Raw genomic sequence first — 20,331 nt, forward strand, 5'->3', positions numbered from 1 at the left:
CAACCAAATTCAACCTGGTTAATACATCAACAATTTTCTGTGTTTGGTGTACCAGAAAATTACCTGCTTGGTCCCTCTCCACCTGCAGAGAAAGATAGTTGGATACCTCACCAAGATCCTTCATGCCAAAGTGCTCCTTCAGCTGAGCTAGTGCGCTTTGATAAAAAGCCTGATTCTTCCAAAACATCAGAAGATCATCAACAAAACATAAACAATACAGTTTGTTTTGCCCCTCCTCCTTGACAAACACACATGGATCAGCTTTGCCCTGGTGAAAACCTACAGAAAGCAATGTCTCAGTGAGCTTTGTGTTCCAACACCTGGCACTCTGCTTCAGACCTGTCAGGGAACTGCCATCGGAGCCAAGAGTGGAGGTAAGGCTCCCCGACCATGCAGGAGAAGGGACCAGTAGAGGGAGAGAGAACACTCCCTTTGGGGAAGGTTATCGGCATGACACCGGGGAGGAAGGGGATCAGGGAAGGACTTAGGAGACAGGGCTCCAAGAATCTTCCACAGAGACCAGCGGGGAGAGTCCAGGACCTCCGCTGGCTACGCCTACTCTGTGCAGAAAGCTTCCGCGCAGGGAGGCTAGGCGGAGACTGGGCGTCAAGGAATTTTTATGTTGGAAGAAATTCAGGAAACGCCCACTGACGGATTCTGCCAGCGACTGATACAGCCATGGAGAAAGGGCTGTCCAGCCAGGGAAAGGTTTAGCCAGGCAACGTTGCCTAGAACTTCAGCATCCTTTACGCATGAGCAACCCCAATTCCCATTACAAGACCATATAAGGATTTCCGCAGTTTACAGACCATTCCCTTCTGTGTCTGCATCCCATCAGGTGGAAGCATAAACAGCTCCTCCCCTAAAATCCCGTACAAAAAAGCTGTATTAATGTCATGATGGGAAACATGCAGTTTCTCCTCCGCAGCGATCTTGAGCATCAGCCGAATGCTCTCATATTTGACTGTGGGTGAATAGGTCTCGTGGTAATCCTGTCCTGGTACCTGTGAAAAACCTCTGGCAACCAATCTGGCTTTGTGTCTGACAACCTTGCCATTCTGGTCTGTCTTGGCCTTGAAGACCCATTTGCTGCCAACCAGTCTCATTCCTGGGACTACCGGTACCAGTTCCCAAGTTTGGTTCCTATTCAAGGAATCAACTTCAGCCTTCATGGCATTAAGCCAAGGCTCAGCATCTTTAGAGGTTAACTCCTGAACCTCTTTGAAGCTTGAAGGTTCCCATACCTTCTCTGAGCTACTAAGAACAGCAGTTGCTGTCTTAGCAAACTCATCAGCAAATCTCTTTGGAGGTCTGCCCTTTGTGGTTCTTTCAGATCTGCGTACTAGACGCAAGTCTTCTGGACTCATCTCCTCTTTCTTAGGAGAAAAGTGACCAATGGCGAACAGTGGTTCTTCCAGTTCATTGTCAGACGCATCAGATGGTCTGACTGAGGCCTTTGCGCTCTTATGTCTGCTGTGTCATCACTGTCACTGACATCAGCAGCAGCGCCGCCCACTGAGCTGGAATCCGAACTCTGATCATCCTCAGCTTCCTCAGCTTCCTCAACATTATCTGCTTTCTTCACATCACCTTCATCCTCCTCTGGGTAACTCTGGAAAATTCCCACATTTCCCCCCTGTTATTGGTTTCAGAACTCACAGGGTTAAAGAGTTCTGGTGACGTCTCTTTCCTGAGGCGTGGTTAGAAACACATACGGGGAGTGGTTTGACGCCGAGTGTTTCTGTCTGGTTTCGCTTTTGCGGAGAGAGGACGCAAGATGTGTCAGTTCTCGCCAGGTTGATTTAAGAGCTGTTTTACTTCATGATTAAAGGCTAAGAAGATAAGAACGCCTGTGTGTCTGGATTTATTACCCACATGCTGCAATTGCTTCACCGCTGTGTTTATCTCTGCTACTGGCAAGAGGCAGAGGCAGGAAGGATTTTTGGATCAGCACGGACAGGCTGCAGAGCTGCGCAGGGAAGCGTGCTGGACTCCATGTTTGTTTTTCTTGGCACTCATGGCAACTTTAGCCTCTGTGTTGCCATAGGTTATGGGTCCTGTTTGCCAACGCTTTGAAGCATTGCAGGAACGTCCCACGTGTGGGGGAAAGCCAGCAGGAAAGTTGCTGGGGCCAGCCGGAGCTTTGCTGTCTTTGAAGCTGGAAGGAGCTCGCTGGGAAGAAGCGGTCTGCCTGAGCCGATCTGCCGGAGGCCGGAGGAAGCTGATGCTGTCGTGAGTACGCTTACCCCGGGGGAGAAGGAGATGGCTCAGTCCCAGGAACATGGCTTTGAGCTTAAGCTGCCATGTGCGAAGTTAACAATCCAAACGTGGCTGGAGTGGAGTTATTTAGCAGAGTTGTCCCTGGTTGGAGCCAAGCTCTGGGAATTGGTCAAGCCGATGTCTTCGTCAGCTGGGGCAGTTGCAAGCCAACGTGAAGCTGAGAAGCGTGTTCTGGCGTTTCTGGCTGAGAATGTAAGTGCTGATTTAAGGCCTGTAGTTCTGGATGCAAGGAAGCCTGAGGCCGCGTGGCTAGCTCTCGAGGAAGTGTGCAAAGCTGGGGGCGGAAGCAAGGGCCGGGAGATGGCTGCATCAGAACAGGAGAGGCAAGAGAGCACTGATCACTTTCGTGGAAGCCGGTGCACAGCTGGGAAAGGCTGTGGGACCCCTGAGGGGGGCGAAGGTGCTGTTGCTGCCAGTTTTGCAGAGTCTAAAAGCTGCGCAGGTGATGCAACGTGTCTGCGTGAGGAGCTTGGAGAGAGGCAAGCTGCTGGGGGCCCTTTACCCATCACTGGGGGTGCAGGAAAGCGTCCTGGGAGCCCTGGGAGCAGTGGGGGGGCGGTGAGCAGTAAAAGCACAGAAAAGCCTCTTGTTCCAAAGGCTGCCAAGAGTTGTTTGCGTCGTAAGTCGAAGCCTGGGAAACAGGACACAGCTAAAGGCTTCAAGGTCAGCCATCTGCTGCAGAGGGAGATACGTGCTGCAGAGCTGTCTGGGAACTCTGAGATAAGTCCAGTCTTCGGAGCAACGGGAGAAGTTGCGGTTTCGGACGCTGCCAAGGACAGGTGCAGCAAGACGTTTGTTGGCATGGCAACGCTACAGAGCAATGCCGGCAGGGACACAGCTGTGAAGTGGGTGTTGGATTCGGGTGCCAGTCATCACCTGATAACGCCATCTGCTGGGGAGCTGCGGAATTGCAGGGCTGTTTCAAGTGGAATGACTGTTACATTAGCTGATGGCACAAAAAAGAATGTTTCTAATGTTGGAAATGTTTATGTTTCTGTTTTGCAGGCGGAGCTGGAGTGCTTCATTGTACCAGGGATGAAGTGTTGCCTGTTATCGATACCTGCTCTTATGAAGCAGGGGTACAAAATTTGTTTTGAAAATAACACCTGTTCTATTTCCAGAGGGGGGAAGCTGCTTGTCAACGTGGAGGGCAAGGACAATCTCTTTGTTCTGGAGACACCTCTGGAGGGTGGTGGGAATGCAGGAAAAGCACGGGCGCAGTGTGCTAGTGTTCCCAGCCATGATTCATGTGTTCATATATGGCACAAGAGAATGTCTCATGCTTGTTTGGAAGATGTTAAGAAGCAACCCAGCTGCACTGAAGGATGCAAACTCCGAGAATGTGGGAGGTCCCTAGTGTGCAGGGCATGCAGCAAGGTTCAAAGGTGCAGGTTTCCCGGAGTAAAGAGGGTAGCCACAAAACCTTTTGAGTTGGTTCACACAGACCTTACAGGGCCAATGAAGTGTGAGAGTCTGGGTGGGGCCAGGTTTCTGCTAACGATGGCAGATGATTTTTCTCAGAATTTATGGTGTTTCTCTCTCAGGACGCAGAGAGAGGCGGCGCAACTGATCAAGGATTGGGTTGCGGAGGTGGAACTAAGGTTCTCCACCAAGGTGCAAGAGTTCAGGAGCGACCGTGGGTCACAGTTCACTGGGTCTGCTCTGAAGGAGTTCTTCAAGCAAAAGGGAATTCGTCACCAGGTGACGGGTGCTAAGTCTCCTCAAGAGAGAGGCGTGGCAGAGCACAGGAGTGAAGCACTGGCTGAAGCTGTCAGGGTTTTGCTGTGTGACTCTGGGCTGCCTCAGAGCTTTTGGAGTGAGGCTTGGAAATTTGCCAGCTTTGTTTTTAACAGGTCCTACAATCACGATGTAGGTGACACACCGTTTTTTCTGTTGCACAAGAGGAAGCCACAGGTGCATTTCTTCCGTTCGTTTGGTTCCAGGGCTTCAGTGCCGATACCAACAGCGCAACGGAAGGAGGGTGGTCCTAGGTACCAGGACATGATCTTCTGTGGGTATGATCCTGCAACAAATGGGTGGAAGTTTGCATACCCAGAGGGTGATCAGACCAAGCTGCTGGTCAGCAAGCATGCTGAGCTCTTTGAGCAGGGTGGTTGGTCACAGCCTAGGTATGGTTCTGATTTTCTCTCAGAATGCTTGTCCGATTCTGAGGGGGAGGAAAGGGAGGAAGGAGAGTCAGAGGCGGAGCCTGTTGCTGAAGACCAGGTTGCTGATGATGGTCAAGCACAGGGGTGGGTTTCTCCACAAGTTAAAGAGAGAACCCAAAAGCGAGCCTTCATCTCCTGTTAGCCAAGTGCAGGAGGCCCGAAGACGCAGCAAGTCAGAGGGGGAGTCCTCTGTGCTGGGAGACACATTTGCTGACCCCAGTGGGTCAGGAGGAGCGCCCGAGGTTGTGCTCCGGCGGTCAACTCGGACCACAAAGGGGATTCCACCGGAGAGGTTTCAGGTCACCAGTGCGTGGGTTGGTTTCGCACAGTGTGATTCTGGGAGTGTGGAAGGGATTCAACAATTGCCTGGGATAGATGCCAGTGGGAGGCAAAAGGCAATGGGAGGTGAGTTGAACTCAAAGAGGTCTGTAAACAGGGGTTCACAGTTTCCCTCAGGGTTCGAGACGAGAGGGGGTGTTATTGGTTTCAGAACTCACAGGGTTAAAGAGTTCTGGTGACGTCTCTTTCCTGAGGCGTGGTTAGAAACACATACGGGGAGTGGTTTGACGCCGAGTGTTTCTGTCTGGTTTCGCTTTTGCGGAGAGAGGACGCAAGATGTGTCAGTTCTCGCCAGGTTGATTTAAGAGCTGTTTTACTTCATGATTAAAGGCTAAGAAGATAAGAACGCCTGTGTGTCTGGATTTATTACCCACATGCTGCAATTGCTTCACCGCTGTGTTTATCTCTGCTACCGGCAAGAGGCAGAGGCAGGAAGGATTTTTGGATCAGCACGGACAGGCTGCAGAGCTGCGCAGGGAAGCGTGCTGGACTCCATGTTTGTTTTTCTTGGCGCTCATGGCAACTTTAGCCTCTGCGTTGCCATACCCCCCACTTGGGATTGTACTCAACACTCTTTGTGAACTTAATGGACTTAGACTCAGTCATCCATACCCTGTATGCACCTTTTTCGTACCCCATGAACAAACCATGTGCCCCACGCTTCTCAAGCTTGTTGCTCTGTGGGGTGTGTACCCACATGTCAGAACCAGATATTCTCATGTGCTTGATGTTGGGTTTCTTACCAAACATCTTCTCATAGGGGGTACAACCAATAGGTGATGACAATCTGCGATTAAAAGTGTAAACAAAATTCGACAGAGCCTCCCCCCAAAACTTATCAGGGAGATTGGCATCAGGCAACTGTTACGATATAGAAGCAATGCGGCAGCGAGCTGCTGGCTTGAAAGGAAAACATAAATGGGAATGTTGGGGCTGTTCCGTGCGAAACAAAGGAACAGTCTATTCACAGTGCGAAGCACCGGAATTAGCTCAGAGTGTAATATGAGCTGTACAGGAAGTACAGGAGGAGTTTGTCTCTCTGCTGTTGGAGTTTGAAGAGAGCAGACGTGTTTTCTGTAACGCTGCAAAAGACAGAAATAAAGACATGTAAATACGTTTCTGTCTATCTCTTTCCCCTGCCTGGGGGGGGGGGGCAGGAAAGAGTGGTGTGTCCTTCTCACGTTGGGGAGGATCACCGATCGCGACCTTGCCTGGATCCTGCCGGGAAATGCAGACAGGGAGGTCAACCGGAGATTCAAGCCGGGTGCCTGGAGAGTGGCCAGTTTCTTCTGATAACAGCTTGAATCCCAACATCTGATGGAGCAGAGGATGGTTTTGATCCATATAAACTGGAATAGAGGTTGATGGATCGTGCTTCATCCTCTGCACCAGGAGAAGGGAAAAACAGTAACGTGCAGCTGGGAGCTACACGGACGGCTGGACACCGACGAAGGTGTTTACTGAGCAACAGAACCCCTAAGGTATGCTGATTTTATGGCTGAGAGAGTGAACATGAATTGAAGCATTCTTCGGTTCACTGAGTGTCTGCTTTTGGATGAAACCAGCACTGTAAGAAAGCCACATACTTCGCTTATCTTGGTATGCCTAGAATGTGCAGCTGCTAAGCAATGATACATCAGTGCAGTGGAAAGTTACTGGCAAACAACGGCAAAAGGGGCTGGCACAGTGTGAAGGCTGGGAAACAACGAATGTTTTGTCTACAAAGCTGCTTTTGGAAAGACTTTCAAACAGCTTGCGTTGAACTGCCAGGTGTGCGGCAGTAAACGACCAATTGACTCTTGGATTTTACAGGCTCGAGAATGAGAGCTGAGGCTTGGATTCAAAATGGATGCCAAGAAGGGGGGAGGCTTACCTTACCCACCTCCACTGACTAATGACAATTATTCGTCATGGTCTGTAAAGATGAAAGCCCTGCTTCAGAATCAGAGGATTTTGGGGGTGATTGAGAACCCCATCCCTGTAGCACCAACGCCAGGTTGGAATTCACAGAATGTGAAAGCCAGGACGGCCATAATTCTGTGTGTCTCGGATGACCAGCTCGTGCATATCCAGGATTTAAATAACGCGCGAGAGATTTGGCAGATGCTGTGTAGAATACATCAAAGAGATGATGGTTCTTCAGCGTTGCTGCATTTTGAAAAGCTGACCAGTCTGAGGCTTGCGCCCGATGGAGATGTACAAGCGCATTTGACAGAGATGAAATTCTTACGCCAGCAGATGGCAGAACACAATTTCCCTCTACAGGAAGAGATATTCTGCTTCATGATTATAAACAGCCTAAATCGGACTTATAAAACGGTTGCAAGTCAGCTTGGATCTCTACCTGCCGCGGATCTCATGGCGGAGAGAGTCTGCGCCGTGGTTCTCCATGAGAGAGATCGACTTGCTGCAATAGATGTCAAAGACAGGGGGAGAGAAGCTCGGAGTACTGACACCCCCACAGCTATTGCTAGTGAAGAACAGGCTGTTGCTTTGAACGTTCTGTGTTGTTTCAATTGTGGACAGACTGGGCATCTTCAGGGGAACTGTAAGAAGCCACGTCAACAGAAAGGAGCTAAGGGCAGCTCTGCAAAGCCTGAAGCATCAGGCAAAAGTCATACCAAGTCCCAGGTGAAACCTGCAAAGGCTTTGATGTCGAAAGGAGCCACACCAGAAGTGGAGAACACGTTTGTCAGGGGTTCAGGAGCAGAGGCAAGGGCAAGGGAGGAAACAGAGAGCGAGGGGGAGGAGGCAGAAGAAAAGATGAGTGATGACGACGACCCGAGATCTCCGAGTCTTTCCAGTGAATCAGAAGATTCACAGGAAGGAGCACCAGTGGCCAGGGCAAGGGGGGAGCCTAGGGGGACACCCCAGGAAGAAAGGGCCAGAGGGGACTCAGAGGGGAGCAGTTGGAAATCGGGACCAGCGTCACCGCCAGAGAGCAGGGGAGAGGAAGGGCGCCAGGTATCAAGCGCTGGCAGCTCACAACAGGAGGGAGGGCACGAGTCAGGAGTGGCCACACCTCCATCGGGGAGCGAAGAAACGGTTAAGCGGAAAGTGGAAGGTTGGGCGCGCGCGCCAAGTTCAAATGCACAGGAAGGTGGCGCAGTAAGTAGCCCAGAAAGGGAGCCAGGTCCTAAAGCCCGGCGCAAGGAGACAGGAGGGTCCGGGGGGTCAGCGTCAGAAGAATCCCGGAAGGAAGAGACCCCGGGGGGCAGAGGGACCCAGAGAAGAATGGTCAGGTGGAAAAGGTGGAGTAAGGCTAGGTTAGTAAGCTGGTGCACAGGGGGCGGAGACTCAGACGGAGCTTCGCCGGTCTAACCCTTAAGACGTAGAGTTGCGCGCAGCAGCTTGAGAATGGAAACTGTAACTCAATAAAAGACTTTTACAAGTGACCGCTGGCTAGCGTGATCCTCTGTGAGCTAGGATCTGGAAGCAGCTCTGACAGTAAGCTCCGTCTCACGTTGTGGGCATCTACAGCCTCGCGGACAGAGGAGAAGGAGGGTGCCTACGACTCCGCTCACGGACGGCAGACAAGATGACGGCCGAACAGCAGATAGGAGAACTCAGAGAAGCAGTGACACGTCTGAATGCCGAAATACTTGCATCCAGGAAGAGAGAGGAGGACGCAGCTGCCGCCTACAGGGATCTCCAGGTCAGGTTGGAAGTGCTTACGAAGCAAGGGCAACTGACACCCAAACTGGAGGGGATTGGGTTGGGGAGAAGAACAGGCGGTCTAGTCTCTCACTTCGATGGGAATTTACAATTGTACCCCAACTTTAGAGCAGATGTACAGTGTGCACTGCAACTGCTGGACAAAGACTTTAGAGATGAGCAAGAGAAGGTGGGATTTATCATGTCCCATTTGCATGGAGATGCTAAAGCATGGCTGCGCAATTTGTGGAGAGATAAGGATCCAGCGCTCCAAACCGCGGATGCCTTTATTAAAGCGATGGATGGCTGCTTTTTATCTAGCATAGACGTGGATCTTGCCCGGAAGGAGGTGCATGGGCTGAAGCAAGGGAGGGCCAGCGTAAGACAGTACCATGCCCGCTTTTTTGCATTAGTCAGTGCCTTGGAATGGGACAGAGATTCAGCTCCAGTCAGAGATCTATTTTGGGAAGGCTTGAACAGTGCGGTTAAAGACGAAATTGCAAGGGGGGAGAGACCCCGGACCACGCAGGAGGTCGTTCAGAGGGCGCTGGCGGTGGGAGTGCGGCTGGAGGAACGTCCATGGAGCAGGGACGAAGGGCGTGGAGGGTGCGAACCAGCGAGAGGGTTTTCCTTCGTTCCCAGGGAAGCTGCGCGAGCGCAATCCACGCCTCCGCCAGGAGGGGGAGCGGAACCGATGGAGGTTGGAGGTGCAAGGGCTCAGTCAACAAACAGAGCCCCAGCACCGGGAGCAGTGAAAGCGAAGCCTCCTAGAGGGAACCGGAAGTGTTACATCTGCGAAGATCCCCAGCACCTGGCAAAAGAGTGTCCCCAGAGGATCCACAAGCACACTGCAGCCTCAGCAATGGTAACTGCAGCAACTCAGCAAGGGGAACCACAGCAGGGAAACGACGGGGTCTGGCTGGAGAGAGAGGCACTGGGGCCCAGCCAGACGTGTCAGTGAAGCAGTCCCCAGAGATTTTGCAGCCCACAGACCCCCTCCCACCCAAACCAGTGATGAGGCTCACCGCATCGCTCCAGCTACCCAATGGACTCACCATGGACGTGCCAATCACCATTGACTCAGGAAGCAATGCGGACTTTATAGGGCAGGACTTTGTCGATAAACACGCTATACAGCTGCTGCCTGCCACGCTGCCCCTGCAGGTCGTCACGGTGGATGGCAGGGAGCTGCTAGGGGGGCAGGTGGTGAAGCAAACGCCACCAATGGTGATGCGACTTGGAAATCACAGGGAAATCATCAGTTTTAATGTCACCAGACTGTCGGACACGCCTATTGTCTTGGGCATGAGTTGGCTGGACAGACACAGTCCGACGTTGGCTTGGTACCAGCAGGAAACTAGCCTTTGGCTCATCATACTGCGCTGAACACTGCATTCTACCCCGGCAGGAGGGAGAGGAGGAGGAAGAGCAGCTGCAGCTGGGGACGCTGCAAGCAATCCCCCACAAGTACGCGGGATTTTTGGAGGTCTTCTGCGAGAAGGAAGCGGATAGGCTACCCCCCCACAGATCATATGACTGCAAGATTGACCTACTGCCAGGGGCGGCGCTGCCCAAAGGGAAGCTGTATTCCATGTCTGAGGACGAACTACAGGAACTCAAGGAGTTCATAGATCATAATTTGGACCGCGACTTCATCCGAGACTCCAAGGCGGTGGGAGGCAGTCCTGTATTCTTTGTTAAGAAGAAGGACACGCCCCAAAAAAGACTTGTAGTGGACTACCGGATCTTGAACAGTGTGACCAAGCCATCAGACTTCCCCATGCCCAGGATCGACGACCTCCTCGCGACGGTACGCAAGGGCCGCGTGTTCACCAAGTTGGACCTGCGTGGGGCGTACAACCTCATTCGCATGCGGGAAGGTGATGAGTGGAAGACAGCCATGTTCACGCCCCTGGGCACCTACGAATACAGAGTTATGCCTTTTGGATTGCAAAATGGCTCTCACTGTTTTCAAGCTTTCATGCATCACGTGCTGGTGGGGCTCCTCTACAAGACGTGCGTCTGCTTCTTGGATGACATCCTGATATTTTCTGAATTGCAGCAGGATCACGACAGACATGTCAAGGAGGTGCTGAGCAGACTACAGCAGCATAGGCTTTACGCCAAGCTGGAAAAGTGTCAGTTCGACGTGACGGAGGTGGATTTCCTGGGCTACAGGTTGTCAGACAAGGGGCTCGCCATGGACAGCGCCAAGGTTCGTGCCGTGTTGGACTGGAAGAGCCCGCGCAACCGGAAGGAGGTCCAGCGGTTTGTTGGTTTTGCGAACTTCTATCGCAAGTTTATCAAGGGGTTTGCGATGCAGACAGCGGCCATCACAGACACGCTCAGCTCCAAGAAAAAGAAGTTCATCTGGACGGAGCAGGCGGAGCAGTCTTTTCAGGCACTCAAGCGTCTCTTCGCGTCGGAAGAGCAGCTGTTGCATGTCGACCCCAGCAGGCCTATGAGGGTGGAGACGGACGCGTCGGACAGAGCCGTGGGAGCAGTCCTGTTGCAGCAAGACCCGGAGGGGGCCTGGAGGCCGGGAGCGTTTTACTCCAGGAAGCTCAGCAAGTCTGAACAGAACTACACCATCTGGGACAGGGAGTTGCTTGCCATTCATGCTGCTTTCAAGGCGTGGAGGCACTTCCTGATCGGCGCCAAGCACACGGTGCAGGTCTGCACGGACCACAAGAATCTGGAGCACTGGTGCACGGCGCAGTTCCTGAACCAGAGGCAGATACGTTGGGCCGAATTCTTTGCGAACTTCGACTTCCGAATAGAGTATGTCCCGGGGGACACCAACATCATGGCGGATGCCCTATCCCATAAACCACAGTACCTGGAGGAGGCGACGCCAGCGGCTGCCATGCACATCTTCGCACCGACGGTGTGGGCGTGCGCTTCGGCGACAGTTGACCTGGAGGCGGTGAGGAGAGCGCTGCAGGATGACACCTTCGCGCGAGCCAAGATGGCAGAGGCGCAAAGGGGCACGGCGGCGACCGGCGAGTTCCAAGTTCGTGATGGATTACTCCTCCGGAAAGGGGCCATCTACGTGCCGTGGGACGAACTTCGCGCCAAGGTACTGCAGCAGCTGCATGACGCACCCACTGCCGGGCACTTTGGCAAGGAGAAGACGATGGAATTAGTCGCCAGGGACTTCTGGTGGCCCAGAATGAGAGGGGAGGTCGCGGACTACGTGGCGAGGTGCGACACCTGCCAGAGGGCCAAGCCAGTACACCGACCGCCGGCGGGACTGCTGGAACCGCTGCAAACCCCGTGCGAACCGTGGGAGAGAGTGGCCCTGGACTTTGTCACGGATCTGCCCAGCTCGAGGGGCAAGACGGCAGTGCTGGTGGTGGTGGACTTGTTCTCCAAGATGGCACATTTCATCCCGTGTGCGAAGGTGGCCACGGCGGAACAAACCGCCAAACTGTTCATAGATCACGTGTTCAGGGTTCACGGTCTGCCGCGGTCTATACTGTCCGACCGGGGGCGGCAGTTCATCTCGAACTTCTGGCAGAAGCTGATGAGCTTCCTGAACGTCAAGATCAACCTGGCTTCGGCTAGACACCCGCAGACCAACGGGCAAGCGGAGCGGGTCAATGCCATCATGCAGCAGTACCTGAGATGTTATGCGAATCAACAGCCTGCAATGTGGGTGGATTACCTGCCTCTCGCCGAGTTCGCCTACAACAACACGAAGCACGTGTCCACGGGGGTCACGCCGTTCTTCGCCAACAACGGGAGGCACCCCAGAACCTTCCCAGGACTGGAAAGAATGGGGGAGGGGGAGCCGCAGACAGCAGATGCGTTCGCGTCGGAGTTGCAGGAAGTCCACGATCAGCTTCGGCGGCACCTGGAGCTGGCTAAACACGCATACAAGGTACAAGCGGACAAACACAGGAGGGTTGGCGAAGAGATCCAAGCGGGAGACTGGGTCTGGTTAGCAGCCCACGCAGTGCCGGCCAGGTCGTTAGCGAAGAAGAAACTAGGGCATAAACAACTGGGGCCCTACCAAGTCGAAGAGCAGGTCAACCCGGTGGCTTTCAGGCTGGCGCTTCCGGAGGGCTCCAGGATGCATCCGGTGTTCCACAGATCGGTGCTCACTCCCTACAAAGCTCCTCACAGGTTTCAGGAACCAGGAACGGCACCGAGTCCGCTCCGAGAGAGAACCAAGCAAGGGGGAGTGGCACAGGAGGAGCACATCAACGAAGTCACAGAGATTTTGGACTCCAGATGGGGGGAAGAGGGGGTAGAATACCTTCTCGCCAAGGAGGGCACCCCGGCCAGTGCCAACAGCTGGGTGCCGGGCTACGCTTTAGAGGAACCTCTGCTCAAAGAAGAGTTTCATGCCCTCTTCCCACATAGGCCCATGCCAGCAGACTTTTTCGACGACTGGCTCTTCACGCCCACGCTTTCAGCCAGCACGTTCCAGGGGTTCGACTCGGACGAGGAACCGACACGAGACGCCCGTTCCCCGGAGGGGTCACCCTCGGGATCTGCCTCAGAACCCTCGTATTGGTGGGACGATAGACCAGAGGAGCAGTGGCGCAGAAAGTGGATGGAGGGTCCAGGACGAGCAACGTCCCCAGAAGGAAACGAGGGAGAGACGGACATGGACGTTTTCGGGGACGACCCGGGTTTCGAGCATGGCGGCACAGAGATGGAAGCGGAGGTGACCGTCGTCGACGAGAGCAGGGAGGAAGAACCGGAAGTCTTCAGTTGGAGGCCAGCCACGGGAAGCGAACTGTATCCGACATTCGTCCCCCCGACACGGCAGCACCCAGCTCCCGCACCGGAAGGAGGGGAGGGGGAAGGGGGGGATTCGAGGGGGGGATGGATGTCAGGGGTTCAGGAGCAGAGTCAAGGGCAAGGGAGGAAACAGAGAGCGAGGGGGAGGAGGCAGAAGAAAAGATGAGTGATGACGACGACCCGAGATCTCCGAGTCTTTCCAGTGAATCAGAAGATTCACAGGAAGGAGCACCAGTGGCCAGGGCAAGGGGGGAGCCTAGGGGGACACCCCAGGAAGAAAGGGCCAGAGGGGACTCAGAGGGGAGCAGTTGGAAATCGGGACCAGCGTCACCGCCAGAGAGCAGGGGAGAGGAAGGGCGCCAGGTATCAAGCGCTGGCAGCTCACAACAGGAGGGAGGGCACGAGTCAGGAGTGGCCACACCTCCATCGGGGAGCGAAGAAACGGTTAAGCGGAAAGTGGAAGGTTGGGCGCGCGCGCCAAGTTCAAATGCACAGGAAGGTGGCGCAGTAAGTAGCCCGGAAAGGGAGCCAGGTCCTAAAGCCCGGCGCAAGGAGACAGGAGGGTCCGGGGGGTCAGCGTCAGAAGAATCCCGGAAGGAAGAGACCCCGGGGGGCAGAGGGACCCAGAGAAGAATGGTCAGGCGGAAAAGGTGGAGTAAGGCTAGGTTAGTAAGCTGGTGCACAGGGGGCGGAGACTCAGACGGAGCTTCGCCGGTCTAACCCTTAAGACGTAGAGTTGCGCGCAGCAGCTTGAGAATGGAAACTGTAACTCAATAAAAGACTTTTACAAGTGACCGCTGGCTAGCGTGATCCTCTGTGAGCTAGGATCTGGAAGCAGCTCTGACAACGTTTATTTTGGACACGGGTTGCACTCAACACATGACGTCGAACAGAAAACTGTTTTCAACGTTTAAGAAGCAAAGCTTCACTGTGAAACAGGCCAACGGTCAGGAGCTGGAAGCGACCTGGTTTGGAACTGTGTATCTTGAGAGTCTGAACTTGACTATCAACAAAGTGTATTTGGTTCCTGATTTAAAGTTCAATCTGCTGAGTGTTTCGCAGATCACAAAGAAAGGACTGACTTTGTCCTATGATAGAGAAAGCTGCAAAATCTTCAAAGATGGAGAGCTGTATCTTTCTGCCAGAGAGAAAGATGGACTGTATTTGTTGACTTTTGATTGAAGTGATTGCATGAAGTGTAATTCATCTGATTCTAACATAATTTCTCTCGCAGGTGTGGCGAAGAACGTCAAGAAGACGACCAGGGTCGACAGAGCATTGCAGCGGGTGTATGCTGATGTGATTGGTCCTCTAGCACCATCTAGAGGCAATGCAAGATATTATCATGTGTGTGTGGATTATTTCTCTCATTATGTCTGGGTATATGTGTTGGAGAAACCACAAGAAGCCTTAGAAAGGTTTAAAGAGTTTTGTGAGAAAGTTAAGAATGTTCATGATGCTAACATTGATAGTCTTTTCACAGATGAAAAGCCAGTTTTTCTTTTACAGGATTTTCAGGATTTCCTGCATAAGAAAGGGATCAGGCACAAGACTGCTGTTTCTGCAGAAGCGTGGAACAGAGGTGTCTGTGTGCAGGTGAACAAAGATTTGCAAAAAGGCATGAAGGCGCAATTGCTGAGTTCACATTTGTCACATGAGTTTTGGGCAGAGTCGTTAATGTGTTATTGTCACACGTGGTTAAGAAAAGTTTCAAAAGATTTGGGAAGTTCTCCTTTTGAGAAGCTATTCCATAGAAAACCTTCTGTTGCCCATTTTAAGGTTTTTGGGTCTCATGTGAGGACTGAAGCTCCAGGTGGAGTAAAGAATGCCAGAGGCATTTTTGTGGGTTATGAAAAGGGTCTCTACAGAGTAATTTTGTCTGAATCTGGTCAGGCGATTCTCACGAAATTTCTGGAGAGTGCTCATGAACAGGAGAGAGTAATTGTTCACACATTTCCCACTGAGGACAATTCAGATGATCATGATGATTTTACTGATTACAGTGGTACTCAGAGTGACAGTGATAGCTCACAGAGCTCAGTTGACACAGTCATTGAGAGGAAATCTCACACAATGGATAGACCTTCACAGATGAAGGATGAACCACTGTTTACTATTGGAACTGGTTCTCAAAAGAGTCCTGAGACTGAACCAGTGAGCAGAGAGGATCAGCACCTCATACGTAGGTCTGAGAGAGTTACAAAGGGTGTACCACCCAAGAGGTATTCAAAAGAGTTTGCTAACTCAGCTGTTGCATGTGTTACTATTGTTAACAACTCAAGACAGGTTGAAGCTGTGTCTAAGTCAGAGACAAAGACACAACAGGGAGTTCCTGCCGGGAAATGCAGACAGGATCCTGTCGGGAAATGCAGACAGGGAGGTCAACCGGAGATTCAAGCCGGGTGCCTGGAGAGTGGCCAGTTTCTTCTGATAACAGCCTGAATCCCAACAGCAACAAAGTTTTCAGTCCTTGCAGCAACGTTTGATTTGCTCGCTCCACAAGTCCATTCATCCATGGCGATCTAGGCGTTGACAAGTCATGCTGGATTCCCTTCTCAGTCAGGAAAGCTTCAAACTGCTGAGAAGTGAACTCCCCGCCCCAATCAGTAAAGAGACAGCCAATACGTTTACCGTGAACATTCTCCAACCAAGCACAGAATGCCTTGAACTTAGGAAACGCTTGCGATTTCTGCTCAAGCATAAACACATGAATGTACCTGGAAAAAGAATCAATTCGAACCATGAAGTACCTTGCTCCACCCAAAGAGGGCGCAAGTGGACCAACCAGGTCTGCGTGCACTAGCTGGTAGGGTTTGGAAGCCTGCCTGCTAGACTCCTTGCCTTTTGGAGCAACCTTCACCTTGTTCTCTGCACAAGATACACATTTCATGTGAAACTTACAGGGTTTGATGTTCAAACCCTCAACCATCTCTGGCATCTTGGCCAGTGCCTTCCAAGAGAGGTGACAAAACCTTCTGTGTGCATCGTGAATGCATCCTGCATGAAGAACTTTGTTAGTTTGTGCAACACAACAAGAATCAGCATTAGACACAGCAACAGCACCATTGTCATCATAAGTTATACAGAACAAACCATCTATAAACTTTGCATGCAAAATGTCCTCTTTGCCTTTTCTGATGACACAGACGCTCCTCTTGAAGGAAATCTCAAAACCACGCCCAGTAAGCTGTGGGACACTGAGCAAATTGTCTGCAGCACCTGGAACATATAGTACATCTTTGATGGTAGTGTGCAGACTTGCCAGTCTCACAGTCACCTTCTTGAGGTTTGAAGGAGATAAAGAGATGGCGGTCTTTTGAGACATGGAGGGTACACCCCGAATCAATAACAAACCTGCCCTGGGCCTTTGGAGCAGTCTTTCTGGCAAGCAAAACCTTGTTTTCCACCGGCGTGGGCTTTTGCAGCTTGCCCCCCTGCTCCTGGCCATCAGACATGCCTTTAGCCTTTGGTGAAGCTGTGCCAGCAAACAAAGCCTTGTTTTCCACTGGCGTGGGCTCTTCACCCTCCCTCTGCTTCTGGCCATCTGCTGGCCATCTGCAGGCATCTGCAGGCATCTGCCTCTGTTTACTTCTGGCCTTCTGTGAGGATGACCTTGGCTCCCATGAGAAACAGAGTTCTCAGCTGCCGACTCCTTGGCTCCCCCTGGAGGCTGGAATGCTGCCTGGGATGACATCACAGTCAGCTCCCCCTGCAGCTTGCAACCGGTGCCCTCAGCATCCCTGCATTCACTTGCATTCTGGGAAACAGCCAGGACCTCCGATGCAGTCAAACTCTGGGCTGGGATGACTGGCAGGTGGGCTATCTTCAAAGCATTCCACATCTTACGTGCAGTCACGTTGCCAGCTAACGTTTTAATTTCCTCCAGAGAGACGGACAAGACTATTACGTCAATGACCCTCGAATTCTGGGCTCTCCATCTATCTGTCAGAGGAACTGGAGGGGCTTCAGACACAGTATGCCACACTCCAAACTGACGCAGCAAACTCTCACACCATTTTGCCCAGGTTTTATAATTATGCCGATTTAACTTTGGGCACTCAGCAGCCTCAGAAGCTTGGAAAAACTCCATTCCAGCTTTTTACTTGAGCCATGAATCTTATTCACTTCAGAGGCTTCTTATCTCAGCAGCCCATTAATCACGAAGCCTGCTTGGCTCGGCTCCCAGGCCAATTAGGCCTGCCGGACATCAAAAGCTCTTGCCGCGGCAAACGAAAAGCCTCACTTTCGCTTTTCCTCTACATACCTTTCAGCAGTCTGTCACAGTCTTACTCTCCTGTAAATGCCGTGAATCTGGACCCATAACCTGTTGTTGGGATACTGCCAGGGAGACAAAGTCCATCATGGCCCCAAGCCGTCTGCCGGACGATCCATCGATCTCCCGTAGGCACGCAGTATCAGCAATTAGCGACATGAGTTTCTAGAAAATATCTTGCCACATTCTAGAGCTCATGCACACTCTATCAGCAGATAATGCACAGCAAAAGTCGCACTCAGGAGAGAATTATTTACAAGTTTTATTCAGCGTTGATCAGAACAAAGAAAGACATGACTGCCTGCGTCAGTGTCTCCAGACACAGAGAGTGAGAAAACGAAAGCAAAAGACACAACAGAAACATCCTGCGAAAACAGGAAATACGCAGGCTGTGACACAAATATCCTGCTCCCTTTTAAGGTGGAAGGGAAATATCCTAACAATCTTCATATAAGTTAATATTCTTTGGTGTTATCCATAATTCTAAATACTTGATTTTGGGGTAGATTTTAATGTGTATTATTTGTTCTAATTCCACTTTTTCATCTGGCGACATATTTTTAACTAATAGTTTTGTCTTGTTTAAATTCATTTTGGACCCCGCAACTTTACCGTAGCCATATATTATTTCCAACGCCTTTCTTAAACTCTGTTTTGGTTGCTCCGTAGTTATAATTTAATTGTCAGCAAATGCCCTCATTTTGTAACTTCTATTTCCCAGCATAATCCCTTTTATTTCTTTTTCATCCCTAATTTGTTTACATAAAACTTCCAATGTTAATATGAAAATTAAGGGGGATAGTGGGCAACCTTGTCTGACCCCTTTAGTGATTTCACACTCCTGTGATAAATTTCCATTATGATTTTAGCTTTTTGTTTTGATTATATTGCTTCAATCCCTTTTATATACTGTATACCAAAATCCATATGGTGTAATAGACCTTTCATAAATTTCCAGGATACCCTGTCGAAAGCTTTTTCTGCATCTATAGCCATTAAGACTGCCTTCTTTTCTATTCTTAAGTCTAAATACGCTAATAAGTTTATAATGTTTCTAGTGTTGCTATAAATGTGCCTCCCGGGCAAAAAGCCAGCTTGGTCATTGTGTATCATCATCTGGAAGCCTTTTTTTGATCTTTCGGCTAAAATATTTGCATATAATTTATAATCGTTATTTAGAAGTGCGATAGGCCTATAGTTGTTAATAAGTAGATTGTCCGTTCCCTGTTTTGGAATTAATGCAATAAGGCTGTCTTTCCAAGAATCCGGCATGGTTCCATCTTTTAAGATGTTGTTCATGATACTTCTTAATGGGTCAGACAGTAAGTCCTCCATTTTTTTATAATATATTGCTGGTAGGCCGTCTGGCCCTGGTGGCTTTCCTATCTTTGCTTCCTTAATTGTTCTTTGCATTTCTTACGATGTAATAGGGGCATTCTTTTTGTTCTTTAGTAAGTTTCGGAAGACAGTTCTGTTCTAAATGTTCTTTAACTTCTTCTGTTGTTTCATTTCCTTCCTTATAGATTTCTCTAAAGAATTTGAGAAATCGTTTCTCTATTTCTTTAGGGTTGTTTATTATTTTGCCTTTGCACTTAACTCTATTTATAAGCCTTTCTGCCTCTCTCTTCTTTAATTGCCATGCTAATAACCAGGCTCAGGTTCTGTTTCAGGCTGTGTCTCTGTTTCAGGCTCTGGCGCTGTGTCGAACACTGTTGCAGACTCAGGCTGTGGCACTATGGCTGTAGCTGTGGCTCTGGTTCTGTTTCAGGCTCTGGCACTGTATCAAGCACTGTTTCAGGCTCAGGCTTCTGCTCTTTATTATGCTTTGTCTCAGTCTTTGGCTCTAGCACTTATTCTAGCTCTATTTCAGGCTCGGCCTGTGTCTCAGCCTTTGTCTCTGTTTCACGCTGTTTCTCTGTTTCAGGCTCCGACGCTGTTTCAAGCCCTGTATCTGCCTCTGCCTCTGTTTCAGGATCTGGCACTCTATCAAGCACTGTTTCTGGCTCTGGCTCTCTTTCAGGCTCTGGTTCTGAATTAGGGTTTTGTTCTGGCTCTGGCTGTGTCTGTGGATCTGGCTGTGTCTCTGCTTCAGGCTCCTATGCTGTATCAAGCACTGTATCAGACTCTGCCTCTCCCTATGCCCCTGGCTACCTTTAAGCGTCAGGCTGAGTTTCAGACAGTGTCTCTGTTTCAGGATCCAGCACTCTATCAAGCACTATTTCAGACTCAGGCTGTGGATCTCGGCTGTGGCTGTGGATCTCGGCTGTGGCTCTAGGCTCCGTCTGTGGCTCCGTCTGTGGCTCTGGCTCTCTTTCAGGGTCTGGTTCTGAATGAAGATCTGGTTCTGACTCTGATTCAGGGTCTCATGATGGCTCTTCCTCTGCCTCTGACCCAGGTATGTTTCAGGGTCTGGCTCTCTTTCAGGCTCTGGTTCTGAATTAGGGTTTTGTTCTGGCTCTGGCTGTGTCTCTGGCTCTGGCTCCAGCTCCAGCTCCGGCACTGTATCAAGTACTGTTGCAGACTCAGGCTGTGGCTCGTGGCTGTGGCTGTGGCTGCAGCTATGTTTTGCGCTCCGACCCTGTATCAAGCCCTATTTCTGGCTCTGGCTCTGGCTCTTGCTTTCTTTCAGCTCTGGCTCTGAATGAGGCTCTGGCTCTGGCTCTGATTCATGGTCTCACTCTGACTCTGATTCAGGGTCTCGCTCTGGCTCTGGCACTCGATCAAGGACTGTTTCAGACTCAGGCTGTGGCTGTGGCTCTGCCTCTGTTTGAGGCTCAGGCTCTGTTTGAGGCTGTGTCTCTGTTTCAGGCTCCGGCACTGTATCAAGTACTGTTGCAGACTCAGGCTGTGGCTCTAGGCTGTGGC

This window comes from Podarcis liolepis (assembly GCF_965112155.1).
Source record: "Podarcis liolepis genome assembly, chromosome: W".
NCBI classification, from domain to species: domain Eukaryota; kingdom Metazoa; phylum Chordata; class Lepidosauria; order Squamata; family Lacertidae; genus Podarcis; species Podarcis liolepis.